The 14,092-nt window shown below is 42.6% G+C and overlaps 1 protein-coding gene and 1 long non-coding RNA gene across 3 annotated transcripts in view; one reads left to right on the top strand and one right to left on the bottom strand.

Moving 5' to 3' along the window:
* BDNF (brain derived neurotrophic factor) overlaps positions 1-1,709 on the bottom strand; it is a 62,098-nt gene extending 60,389 nt beyond the window's left edge. Inside the window, exon 1 of one of the 2 annotated variants that reach the window (XM_042479020.1) lies at positions 868-1,709. The gene's annotated coding sequence lies outside the window, so the exon portion shown is untranslated. The remainder of the gene's footprint in view (positions 1-867) is intronic. The other variant, XM_042479194.1, reaches the window with a different exon arrangement.
* The window catches only part of LOC121936988, a 31,031-nt gene that overhangs the window by 1,318 nt on the left and 15,621 nt on the right, over positions 1-14,092 (top strand). The window contains exon 2 of the long non-coding RNA XR_006105065.1: positions 3,093-3,252. This is a non-coding gene — a long non-coding RNA (uncharacterized LOC121936988). The remainder of the gene's footprint in view (positions 1-3,092; positions 3,253-14,092) is intronic.

Genomic DNA, 14,092 nt, shown 5'->3' with positions numbered 1-14,092 from the left:
CCCGGGCCAGGCTTTTGGCCCTCCTCCTTCCCCAGGGCAGCCCCCCCCCCCTTCCAGCCACTTCCAGCAGGGTCCTCCTTGTTCTCCAGGCCCAAGGGGCCTCGAAGCGGGGGCCTCCCCTCCTGGCCAACTTTTGGGGGCCCTCCTCCTCCTCCTCCTCGCCTGGCAAACTTTTGCTGGACGGAGGGGCTGGAGGCTCCGTCTTGGGTGGCGGGAACAAACTACACATCCCAGGAACTGGGTAGGACCGTAGGACGGAGCCGCGTGGCCCAACTGCATTCTCTCTCCCAGGCAGATGCCCCCCGAGGCTGGGAATGCCCCCAAAGACTAGGCGAGAGGGGTTCTTAAAAGGCTTCCTCCAAAGTCGGGGAAAGGCAGTTTTGGGGGGCAGAAAGACCCAGCCGCCCATCGACACCCGCATCCTTTATTTGTCCCAGGCGCGGGAGAAGGGAGATGCCAAGGCTGCATCCACACTGGAGGAATAACCCGGTTTGGCACCGCTTTCACTCTTTGTATGAAATTCTGGAGTTGGAGTTTGTTCTGGGCCCGGAGCAGAGCGGAACTCCAACTCCCAGAGTTTCATCGCCTTGAGCCAGACAACGTAAAGCGGCGCCAAGCCGGGTCCTTCCTCCGGTGTGGCTGCAGCCCTGGCTCCCTCCCGCCTTGCCGCTTGCCTTGCGCCTGGCTCCCTGCCTGACCTCTGGCTCGCATTCTGCGGGAGGCAATCAAGATAATCACCGCATCCTTTATTCATGAGGAGGAGGCCTCGAGGGACGCAGCCGGCAGGATCGCCTTACCTGGCGCCCGGAGCCCCGACCCGCGGCAGCCAGCAGAAGGGCCCTGCCCTCCCTCCCTCCCCGGACTCACCTGGCGGCGGCGGAGGCGGAGGCGCCCTCCTCCCGGAAGACCCCCACAGCCAGCATCCAGGCGCCGGCCCCAGGGAGGACCCCTCGCAAGCCCCACGGGGTCCAGGGGGCGAGGGCTGGGCCGGGAAAAGAAAGCCCCCGTCAGATACAGACACTCCCTCACGCTTTCTCAGCCCCAAACCCCTTCCAAGCAGCCGCCACCTTTGCACTTCTGTCTGTCTGTCTGTCTGTCTGTCTGTCTATCTATCTATCTATCTATCTATCTATCTATCTATCTAATCTCTCTCTATCCTGTCTGTCTGTCTATCAGTCTACCTAATATGTCTCTCTCCTTATAATCTATGTATCTATCTCTCTAATCCGTCTCTCTCTCTATCATCTCTCTCTATAGTTTTCTCTCTCTCTCTAATCTGCCTGCTTGCTTGAGTATCTGTCTTGTCTGCCTGTCTATTATCAATCTACTTTATCTATATGTCTATCGATCGATCAATCAATTTATCATCTACCTTCTGTCTTTCTCTCTCTTCCTATCTGCCTGTTTGTCTGATCCACCTATCTGCCTAACCACCTTCTCTCTCTTTCTCTCCCAATTTACTTACCTACCTCTCTCTCTCTCTAATCTCTCTCATCTGTCTCTCTAATCCCTCTTCTTCCTCCGCTGTTGGTACAGCGAACAGAGATTAAATTATTGATAGTGGAAACCGGGTGTCGAGGGGTCCGTGAGCTCCCTCTGAGCCTTCCTTTTTTTTGGGGGGGGGGCAGAGGGCTTTCATGCCGGCAGCCACCCCAGGGGAGCTCTCTCTCTCTCTCTCTCTCTCTCTCTCTCTCTCTCTCCCTCCTTTCCCTTTCGCCTGCAAGCAAGGGTCCACCTTTGCAAAGGAGGACACTTTGGGTGGGAAGCCTTCAGGCAGGGCACCCAATCAGAAATATCCTCCCCATTTGGGAGGAGAAAAGCAGATATTATGCCTTAAGCTTAACCGTGTAGTGGCTTTTCAAGTTCTGCTCAGCTGCACTGTGGAAATAATCCGGTTTGACCCCCGCTTTAGCTGCCACACCTTAAGGCTATGGAATTCCAGGCGCCAGAGCCTCAGCAAACCACAACACGGCAAACAAACTCTACAACAAGACGCACCGCAAACAAACTATACAGCCCAACAAACAATTCAACAAACTACAACACTACAAACAACACAACAACACTACAGACCCTACAATATTATAAACAACAAACTACCAGTGCCCAAATTCCATAGCGTTGAGCCAGACTGCAGCGGTGCACTTGGGTTGCCAAAGTCATTATTTTATTTTATTTTATTTTATTTTATTTCATTTTATTATTTTTTCCTTCTCAACCGCAGCCTAAGAAAGGGAAGTTCCAGTAATGGCTTCTTCCCAACCATCTCCAGAGCCAGTTTTACTTTGAATGGTCCGTATTGATTTGTGGGAAGGAAAACAAAGAGGAAATACTGCAAGTATTTTAAGGCTGGTTCTAGATTAAACCAAGCCCTTTCATCAAAATGTGGAAGGAATGGATTTGACAGAGTTTCTGAGATTCAAAGAGAAGTATGTATCTCTCACTCTCTCCTGTATCCTCTAAATGCTCCCTTTTAATCCCGTTTCCACACTTTTCAACTGCTTTTAAAAGGTTCCAGTTTCTCTTTCCTTCTCCCTCCTTTGTGCTTTGGGTTAAAGTGTAAAAGTAATTTGCTCTCAACTAATTCAGCTGAAAGCAGAGGAGAGAAGGAGGGCAGAATTGCACCCTTCCCAGTTGGCTCTGGCAAAAGCAAACTGCATCAGCCTCTCCTATCTTGTGTGGTCTTCCTCATTAATGACTTTTGTAATCTTGACAACACTCCGATGTTGCTTCGCCATAAGTGTCTTGCTTTTCATCTGTGAAATGTCCGAGCTCCCATGCAGATATACTGTACATAATGATCAGCCAAGCTCTTTACAGTCTGACCCCCACATTTACGACTTTGACTTTTGTGTATCTGATTATTCACAGATTTGATTAATATGTTCTCTCTGGGACTCTCTGTCCTCCAGCATGACTCTATGGTCAATGTCCACCAGAAGTTGTGCTGGAGGACCTAGAAATTCCTAGTGAGAACCAGGAATTCTTGACCATAGAAGTGTGCTGGAGGGCCTAGAGAGTCCTAAAGAGATGTTCTCTCAAGTCAAATAAATTATGTTTTTTTTTAATTTGTGTTTTTCCCCATTTCACAGGGGTCCCGTGCCCCTGACCCCAGCGAACATTGGTGTGTGTATGTGTGCTGTAAATAAACCATGCTTACAGAGTGGCCAGGAAGACATTGGCTGAACCTTCTGCCTCTGATTGCAGCAGATAAATATCTTCATTAAACAAAGAGTGGTGACCACAGCTCAGGTAAGTTTGCCACTTTTGAAAGGGAAGGTTCATTTGCCCAAAAGCAGCAGTGTAGAAGGCAGACATTCAACAGGTCCAATCCTCCCCAGAAGGGAGAGGTGATGTGGAGTCTCTCACCTGTTGAGATCTTGCCTGAATCTATAGGCTGGGAATAGGGTTAAGCACCTTGGACAGCTCCTTAAAGGTCAAACTAAAACCTAGAGCAAATCTACCATCCCACTGACATCAAAGATGTCAGCGCCCACTGCCACAAACATGTAGACAAGTTATTTCTAGGTGCTGGAGAAATGGGTTGGTCAAAAGGCATCTTATCATTTCAGTTTTGTTTTTATTGTTTCTCATATCCCAGGGTTTGTTCAAACAAAGCCAGAAATAAGAAGCATTGCTTTTTGCTGCTCCTCACCTGATGCCACCAATGCGGTCATCACAAAGAGAGATGTTTGTGTGTTGTTCTCTCAGATCACAGCTGGTTTTTTCTTTGATACAGTACATACATTTGGTTTGCTACCAAAAAGAGAGGAGGCCTACGGACCCTGAAGGCACCAGATCCTGCCTGATCTTGGAAACTGAGCAGGGTGAGGCCTAGTTAGTACTCTGACATGAGACCACCAAGGAATTCCAGGTGCTGTAGGCTGTATTTCAGAGGAGAGCTATGGAAAACTACCTGAGTATTCCTTGCCTAAGAAAACCCTATCAAATTCAGGGGGTCACGGTAAGTCAACAGGTGACTTGAAGGCATATACACACTATAAGAGAGAAATGAGAGATGCTTTTGACATGTTATATACAAGCTGTTTGGCCCCCATGTTGCATATTTACATGTGAATACTTATGAAATAAGGACATGTAAGGAATCTACTGAAGGGGTTCTTTTATGTGGACTTTCTCTGGTCTGCCACTATCCAGACTGGGCATGGATTGGACACACTTTGCATGTTGGTCTTTACACCTTGGACTCTTACACGCTTCACAATTACAACACAGAATTTCCACTTTCCCAGTTTCATTCTACATTAGAGTGCTTATTTGCTGTAGTAGCATCAGCTAAAGAGTGCCATGATTAAGTGACACCCATGGCAGGCTACCAACAGGATTTGCACATTTCCACATACAGTAAGTGACAGTGTAAAAAACAAGTCTTATATGTAAAATGGTCCTAAAACTTTTCCTTAATGAACAAGATAAAGAATATGTCTTCTGGCTTCTTGGCAATAGTAACAGAGCTTTCCTCCCTATGAATAAAGTAGCCTTTTAATTAGGAAAATTAAAACCTCTTTCATGTAATTAGTAAAATGTGTGCCTTCAAGTTGCTTGTCAACCTATGGCAAAACTATGGATGTCAGGGTTTTCTGAGACAAGGCATACTCAGAGGTGGTTGGCCATTGCCTTCCTCTGAATATAGCCTTTAGCACCTGGTATTCCCTGGCAGATCCTGTTCCAAGTACTAACCAGTCCAAACCCAGTTGTAACCAGGCCAAACCCTTCTGAGCATCTAAAACCAGAAGGCATCTGTTGCCTTCAGTGTATTTAGGTGGGGCAAGACCACTCATCTTTTAGCCCCTGGTCACTGAGGCCAGGACAAGAGAAAACATATCCAGGTGGCAGGAAATAAATAGAGAACTATTGCACTTCCCTGAAAGTAAGTCTGGATTAGTTTTGCTAACACACAACTACTGACAGAACAGATTGGTTCTATCTCTTAAGAATACTAAAATCAGAGTTTAAGTCCATGAGATGAGCAAAGAGAGGGACAGGCAGAATACACACCTGGGTTATCAACCAACAGGCTGGCACAACATTAGGACATTTCTGGATTAATTCAATGTGAAGTCTGCCACAAGTCTGTTAGCAAAGTTAGCTCCTGCTTTTTATTTTGTACCTTATACTAAAGCAGGACTGGGCCAAGAGCAGCCCACAGGCTGCACGAAGCCCCCCAGGGTCTTGCTCCAAAAATAGTCTTGCTCAAAAATGTCCAAATGTTCTTTAGGGGTGTAGAGAACATTTCTCCCACATTTGGCTGTCTGCCTTATAGTCACAATGGCCAGGTACCCAAGTAATGGGAACCATGTGATCTGCTAAAGTGTTGTTGAACTGCAACATCCAGAATTCTTCACCATCAGCTATGCTGTCAAGGGTTGATGGGAATTGTAATCCAATAATATTCAAAGGGCTGTATGATTCCTATCCTCGATGTAGCCCAACACTGCCCTTCTTCACCCTGGCACCCTACAAGCATGTTGTGCTCTAACTTCCATCACAGCTACCCATCAAGGTCAGAGGCCTAGCTAGCAAGGGTTGATAACAGTTGCAGTCCAATATGTTTACAGGGAAGTAGTGGGATAGAGATGGGTCTCTTTGGCTGGCCACTGCTCTCCAAGGCTGCCATAATAATAATAATAATAATAATAATAATAATAATAATAATAATAATAGTTTTTATTTATATCTTCCCGCCTCTCCTGAACTTGCTGGAAGATTCTGGAAATCCAGAGAGGTAAATGTTTCTAAGCTCTGATGTGAGCTCTTTTTCACTGGAGATGCTCAGGGCTGGATGTGAACCCTTCTGCATGCTGAGCAGCTGTTCCAACATTGAGAAGCAGCTTCTTTTTAACAGGATATAGTGAGTCAGTGGGGTGTAGTGGTTTGAATATTTGACTATGACTCTAGAGACCTGGATTCAAGTCTCCACTCAGCTAAGGAGACTCATAGGGTGGCCTTGGGCAAGTCACACCCTCTCAGCCTCAAAGGATGTGGCACAATGGCAAATCCCTTCTGAAGAAACTTGCCAAGAAAACCCCATGATAGGGTTGCATTTGGGTCATTATAAGGCAGAAATAACTTGAAGGCTCACAGCAACAATAATGATATGATGCAATGCATAGGTAATCTTACATTAGCACAATTTTTCATAGAAATGGAAAACTTAACTAATTCAAATTAAACACCCCTGCCCTTTAAGAGACACACATTTAGTCTATATGTAACAGCTATCCAGGGTTTTCTTATTTAAAAAAAATAAAAACAAACTTTCCTTCACTATCTTTATAACCATCTGTTTGGTTAATGCGATTTGATCCCAGCCTGATTTTCTGAGAAGAGGTCAAGGAAAATAGGGGGAGAAAGAGATGGCTTCTCATTTTTTTTCTTATCATCAGGAAATCTACATTAATCCTGATGATACGAATGACAGTGATGTCAATGAACTCAGGTTTGGCAAGAGTATTTTTTTTTCTATTAATATTTTTAATTGGCTGAGGTCATGTCTAATATTACAAGCAGCATTTTATGTCTAATTGTGTTTATGTGTGTTTCCTAGTTACCTATGTTCTACTGTTTCCCCTCTCCTCCAGTCCCCTTCCTCCAATTCCCAAAGGAATAGGAAGCAACTTGAAATCAACTAGACCAGAGCTTGGTTTAAAAAAAAAAAAAACCCAAACAAATCCAAAACTGGCTATCATTTAAAACAGAATGGAACTCATAGACAAGGCACAGTGTTTTTTTTAAATCCTATTCCCATTCACACCACACAGTTATAGTACTAATATTTCACTTTAACTGTCATGGTTCCATCCTATGTAATCCTAGGATTTGTAGTCTGGTGAGGCACTAGAATGCCTTGGATGAGAATTCAAAAAACCCCTCCCAGGATTACATAGCAATATGTTTCTGAATTCCTGACTACATGTTAGCTCTGGATGCACAAGATAATCTATTTTATGTGTGAATGTAGTATCCATCCCCCCAAAAGCAAACCTGTGAATTAGAAAAATTACAATGGGTATTGGTAACGTCTACTCCTCCTCATATTGTAAGACTGAAACCCCCATAACCCCTCATCACTGAGAATGCCACCACAGGTATAAAGCACCATTTTCTCTGCAGTAATCCCATGCATGGGATTACTACTGGTGGTTGCTTGGATTTAGTGCTAGATGGTAGACTTTAAGATATGGGCTGGGGGGGGGGGGCTTTCGTTTTTTGGAACATTGGAAATGGCTTTGTTGTGTGTGTTTTGACATATCTCCAGATTGTGATGTGCAACATCCTGTTTCAACCTACTTTTCTGAAGACTCTTCAGAATGTCAATCCCAAATATCAGATGGCTGGATGGCCATCTGTCAGGGATGCTTTGATTTGGATTTCCTGCATGGCAGGGGGTTGGACTGGATGGCCCTAGTGGTCTCTTCCAACTCTATGATTCTATGATTCTATGATTCTATGATCACATAACCATGCCAATTGGTCAAGATCACAAAGTTCATGGAGCTAGCTAAACACAATTATTTAAATCGATGTAAAAGAGCCCTTCATTTGCTTCCAACAAAAACATGGATTCAGAATACTACAGATATGTATACTGTATACTATCAAAAGGTGAATCCTGCTTGCAGAACACTCACTTTCTGCATTGTTATTTATATTAAAATTCAACCTCACATAGATTATAGGAGATGTACACAGAAGGCACAATTCAACAAATATTTGTTATGAGAAATGCAACAGTGTTTGGCACACTGGGCAGTAAGGTCCACTGAACTGAGTGGGATTTGCATTCATGTAATCATCCTTAAGATCAGTTACAAGACCAAGATGGGACATTTGGTGTGATGTGCCTTCAACAGCAAACCATATCTCCCTCTATAAGCCAGCCAGGGGTCTGAGATCATCAGGAGAGGCCCTTCTCTCAGTCCCACCACCATCACAACCACAGGGTGGAGAAATGAGAGAAGGCCTTCTCAGTGGCTGTCCCTAGACTCTGGAATTCCCTTGCCAGGGAGGCCAGAATGGCCCCTTCCTTGTTGTCCTTTTGTTGGCAGGCTAAAGCCTTTTTATTCAAACAGGCTTTTACAACAGAAAGTTTTTAAAGAGTGTGTAAGGGGGTTCTGTACTCTTCTAATTTTACTGTTTTTAACAACCACAACAACAATAACCCTAACAACTGACTGAGTAATGGTGACTCAAGCATAAAGTTTTCTTGGCAGGATTTATTTAAAGGAAGTTTGCTGTTGCCTTCCTCTGAGGCTGAGAGAGTGTGACTTGGCCCAGGTCATTCAGTGGGTTTCTTTGGCTAAATGAGAACCTGAATCTGGGTCTCTCAGAGTTCTAATCCAATACTGAAACCATTACACTACATTGGCTCATCATGAGACCTTAGCTTGCCATTAATCACATCCTATTTCACAGCCCTCAAGCTTTGATACCCCTCTCTTCCATATTTTTATTGTTATTGTTGTCTGGATTGTGTCCACCCAGGTAGAGTGGTTCTCTGAAGCACTTGGTTACTTCATAAAAATTTTCAAAATTGTATTATAAAAAGTATAAAAGAAAATGTTGAAACTATTATGGGATTCCTCAGTATCATCTCTACACTTAATTTCATAGCAGTGCTTTGTTAGTCATCAGATATTAAATGGTTAATTAATGCTTTGTTTACGTCTCTGGCAAAAAGACCAAACAAACAAAAAATAATATTCACTCAGGCAATTCAAAGCCTGTAATTTACAATTCTAAATCAAATTGGTGGTCCCAATTAGAGTAGACTAATGGGATCAATGGAATTTATGTAAATGTTAACTTTCTATTCACCTGGGAGGAGCAATTGAATGTAGGCCATAAACAGTTTGCCAGATGAGGAAATCTGCACAGTTTGTCTTATTTTGGATTGATTAATGTGGCAAACTGAGCTGAGGGTTTGGAATTCAGCAGTTCAGAACACTGAACTTCTGAGATGTCTGCAGGAATTACATATATTCAGGCAGTTCCTTACCTTAGTAAGAACTATAGTAGTTTTTTGTTTTCTTTAAATGTAAAAGCTAGATTTTACTTCCAATTATACCATACTTACACTTTCCCTGCATCTCTATGGAATCACAACCTACATGCAGTCCTGATTATTAAAGAAGAAAAAATTCCAAAGTCCAGAAAAGATAAGGAAAAGTAGGATAAAGGAGACTTTTGATATCCTAAACTACAGCAGAGAGATAGGGAAAGATCATGGCAAAAGTCTGTAATGAAATACACCATCAATGCATACAAACTGTAAAACACAAATACACTGGGAATGAGACTAATGTGAGGTTTAGCTCATTGGAGAAATGATGTTAGCAAGCTGGTCAGCTTCTTCAGTGATGACACAGTTACACCTTGGCTCTGTGCACTCTTGCACTCACAGCTCACAGGAACTAGGAATTAATTTCACCGGTGTTACTAAATTACTCTCATGTGCTCTGGGCGGGCATTAAAAAGTTAGTGCCTGAGCAGAGAGCAAAGTATCTGGGTATCTGGTGTCCAGAACCTGAGTATATTTCTGCTTCTCACTTCTTGATTCTCCTGCCTAATAAATATAAGAGATCTCAAGTCGACCACTTAGCAGTAGCATAAAATGAGGAGAGCAAGCAAAATTACAGGAATGAGAAGGGCATCACAGTAAGCATTGTGTTCGCTGAAAACCTGAGCCACAGAGGAAGACAAGTAAGCTTTCTAACATAGCAATATGGAGTCCGGTGATGAATCTGGCCATTGGGTCTCTGTGATGGAAGGGGATGTGGAAACTGCCATGCAGGGTGAAGATGCAAGAAATGAATACTGTTCTTTCACATCCTTACTGAGTTTATTGCACTGTGTTTTTAAGATTTATAAGCCACTTTTTAGGATAGACTCTTTCCCACCAATGCAAAATAAAATAGTCAGAACAATAAAAATTACAGTAAGAATGAAGTGTTAGAAATACACAGTGACCCAGTAAAATTCTAACTCTGTTACAGAACAATGGTAAAGAAGTGACTCTTCTGGGTCCACCTCAGGGTCTGAAATGATAGGGCATGGCAGAAATAACTTGGAATGTAGTTCCACAAGCAGGGTGCCACGTCTGTGAAGGCCCTGTCCCTCATGCCCATCAGATTTATAGCTCTGAGTAGTCAAGTAGACATATAAGGCCTAAGATACTGATCTAAGAGTGTCAGCAAGATAGCAAGGGTGATCCAGGTTTAGTACACATTCACACGCACAAACCCCTCTCTTATTTATGCCTGGAATATCCTCCTAGAACACTTGTGAGGTTTAATGGCTACCTCTTGCTTCAAAGTCATTTTGAAGATTTCTTCCTTCGAATTCTGTCTCAGTAAATCACTCCTTTGGGCCTAAATACCCTAAAGGCACCAGATCCCCTTTGATCTTGGAAGCTAAGCAGGGAAGCCCTGATTAGTACTTGGATGGGGACCACTAAAGGATACCAGGTACTGTAGGCTATATTTGACAAGAAGAAACTGGCAAAGCCACCTCTGCATATTCTTTGTGTAAGAAAAACATATGAAATACATGGGGTCATCATAAATAGGTGACATGAAGGCACATGCACAGAGAGACAAGCCTCCTTTTTACAAGAAACTTTGGCCTGAAGGATAGGTACCCATCATCAGAGTTGGTAGTGATCAGAAGTGACATTTCACTTTTAAAAGTGATAACCCACCTTATTTTGAGGTGGGACCATGAAAACAGTGTTTACAGAGCAAAGACGCATGCCCTAGAGGCAGGTTTTGGTTGAAAAAGTGGGTTTTGCTCCCCTCTCCCACTGGGTTGGGGCCAAGAGCAAGTTAGGACCTCCAATAATCACACAAAACCCATGGACTGCATAACTCCTGCTCCTGGCATGGATTCCTTAATGTCTCATTCTAATAAAGAAGGGAGGGAGGGGGAGGGGAGAAAGAAAGAAAGAAAAGGAAATTTAATTTATATTGCTGTATTGTGTTCACATTAATCTTTGCTTTACTTCCTTCTTTCCCATCCTACTCAAATTTAGATTGTAAAACTTCTAGAGATGCATAGACAGATATGTGTCAGGTCTTATAACAGACACTTGATGGTTTTCTCCTGCTATGCCTTGCTGAGTGTTAATAGATTATGTAAATAAAAGACTCAGGGATGCACCGGAGATGTATGGCTTGTACACTGTTAGTGTCAATGGATGGCTAAAAATTAAATATCCTGCTGGAAACTAATCAAACCACACAGTTGTGTTTAGCCAGTGCATATGGTTTTGCGGTCAGAGATTAGATTTATATTGGATTACATATGCATAAGGCCAAAGGTTTCCTTATTAAAATTATTCATTTGTTTGCTGTCATTCAATTCACTGAAAATTTGAGACAGCAAATCTACCATTAATTGAAAATCCAGACCTTGCTGTTGCCATTAGAAGGTGGCCAAATGCCAGTGTTGTTGGCCTGTTCACTTGAAAACCAGGCAGAAGAGAGCCAGTATGGTGTAGTAGCTTGAATGTTGTACTATGACTGTGGAGCTCAGGGTTCTAATCCCTGCTCAACCATGGAAACCCACTTGGTGACCTTGAGCAAGTAACACTATCTCAGTCTCAGAGGAAGGCAAAGGCAAACCTTCTCTGAACAAATCTTGCCAAGAAAGACTTGAATAGACTTAAGCTGAATCCAAACAAAACGGAGGTACTCGTGATAGGTAGCCCTAACCTGGGTATGGGGTTAGGCTCACCAGTCCTGGACGGGGTCACACTTCCCCTAAAGGACTATATTCACAATCATTCATCTTGAAGGAAATGACAGGATTTAATTCCAGATGTCAAATGTCCATTTTTGAACTCAAAAATCTCCCCACCATCGCCAGAAATTACTGACTGAAATCATGGATTGCTGTTCCTGGTCAGAGCTGACAGTATAAGGCTAGGTTAACCTATGGTCCAACCCAATACAGTATAATGAATCTTAAACTGCCTTGAATCCTATTTTGAGAGAAAGGTGGGATATAAATCCCTTAAATAAATAAGTTTGTGGAGACCACTAGCAGTGGATTGAGAATCATGTGACCCTCCAGAGAATGTTGGACTGAAAGTCCTAGTTACTCTGGCTAGGGTAGCCAATGGTGAAGAATACTGGAAGTTGTAGTCTAACTTCTAGAGAGATGCTTGATTCCCACTTGGATTTACAGGGAAATCAGGGAAACCACATGGCAAACTGCATGGCATGTAGCCATCAGGATTGTTCTAGTAGTCTAAAACATTGTATTAAGGCCACACTTTCCATCCACAGGCATAGGCTCACATCCCTTTGCTGATAGCCCCAGTGTTCGTCAAGACTGGCTGGTGTTTCTAGGCCATGGAGTAGTCTTTGGGATAGAGTTTAGAAAAGTTACTTTTTGGATTACCAGTCCGAGGTTCTCTCAGTTAGCATTGGTCCCACACTCTAGGCTTGGTGTAGACCAAGAAAGTAGCTCAGTTTGGCAGAACACCTGCTTTGCATACAGAAAGCTCTGGAGTCTTTGGCATTTCTGATTTAAAGGATTATAAAGCACCCATTTCATACTGTCTATGTCACTGGGGCTACTGTCTGGGAAAGGGAACTGCTAGCTGTGCAAGGCAAAACATTATTCCCAATAAACTAGCATCCAGTTGGCCCTAGAAATCTTTTGAACTTAAGCAGTCAGTTTTATGATCTACTGTAGAGCTGCTATACTCTTTTACACAGAGTAGTTCCTGAATTAACATCTCTCGATTACTTCACTAAATGGTTTCATGTAAATCTTCAACAGCATGAGAAGACAAAGTAGGTCCCTGGAAGATCCCATAGGATATATGAAATGGTGATAAGAAATCATTTCACAGCATCCAAGTAAAATAAAACAACCAAGTCCAAACAGAACCACTGTGAGGACAATCTGTCAAGAAAGCTCCCATGACAGATGTTGCACTATCTCTCCCAAGTGTAGTTGTTGCCTGCCAAGGGCTTCAGACATTCAGTTGCAAGAGGCCTATATCCAATGTTAATTCCAATTACAATAGGCCCATTGGACCAATGGAATATAAATAATTCCAAAGGTCTCTTCTATTAGGAAGTAACTACTGGATTTGGGCAGAAGCTACCTGTACTGGTCCTCTTCCCCAAAGGTTTTCTTAATTGTAACTTCTCTCTCGGAGATCAGAGAGAAATGCTACTTGATGAGGTGGCACCTTTCAATATTTTTTTCTCTACATTTCTGTTCAGCAGGTGGTATAATCTTCTTCCTAGAGAAAGTATTTAAGACAGGTAGAACTTGCATTCTTATTCTGTTTATTAATTCATGTTAGGTGTTATCTCTGTTTATGTGACTAATACATCCCAGCAGCACATGGATGAGGTCTAAAGAGCATTTCAGTAATATGAAGAGCAAATGATATAAAAATTTAAAGAGTCGACATCTCCCCTTGCCCCATTTCCATTAAAAGAATACTATATTTGATAATCCTTTGATTATGATTCTAGTTATGATCCTAGTTACAGGAAGCATAGAAGGGAACACATATGGCTTTGAAACAGAAAAGATCTTTTTCCTGTGGAAATACATTTTTAAAGGTAAGGTGATTTATTGCTTAAAATCACTATAATACCAGCATATAAAAGGGGAAATATGTGGAAATGTTTGCCCTTTTATATGTGCACATACGTTCAGTATGTATTTCTTTAGTGTGCCAAAAAACATGAAGTTATACTGTCATGGCATCAGAGAAAGTGACTGTGTTTTTTTAAAAAAGGATGTAAAATGCTTGCCATTTTGTATTTATTTTACAGATAGAATTTGAAATTATGAAGTAGATTCCATGTTTAAGAAAGAAAAGGAGTCAGTTCCGGAGTCAATAGTTTTTTTTAAAAAATTGTTGTTACCTGCCCTTGAGTTGATCTCCACCCATGGCGCCCTTGCTGATGAGACATCTCCAAGACCCTCTGTCCTTCACTCTGCTCAACTCCTGCAAACTCATACTCATGATCTCTCTAATAGAGTCCATCTATCTTGCATGCGGCCTTCCTGTCTTTCTACTTCCCTCTATGTTTTCTAGCAT

This window comes from Sceloporus undulatus, chromosome 1 (genome assembly GCF_019175285.1).
Source record: "Sceloporus undulatus isolate JIND9_A2432 ecotype Alabama chromosome 1, SceUnd_v1.1, whole genome shotgun sequence".
Classification (NCBI taxonomy): Eukaryota; Metazoa; Chordata; class Lepidosauria; order Squamata; family Phrynosomatidae; genus Sceloporus; species Sceloporus undulatus.
Note: the sequence above shows the minus strand (reverse complement) of the source record. Positions and strands in the feature narration are given on the sequence as shown.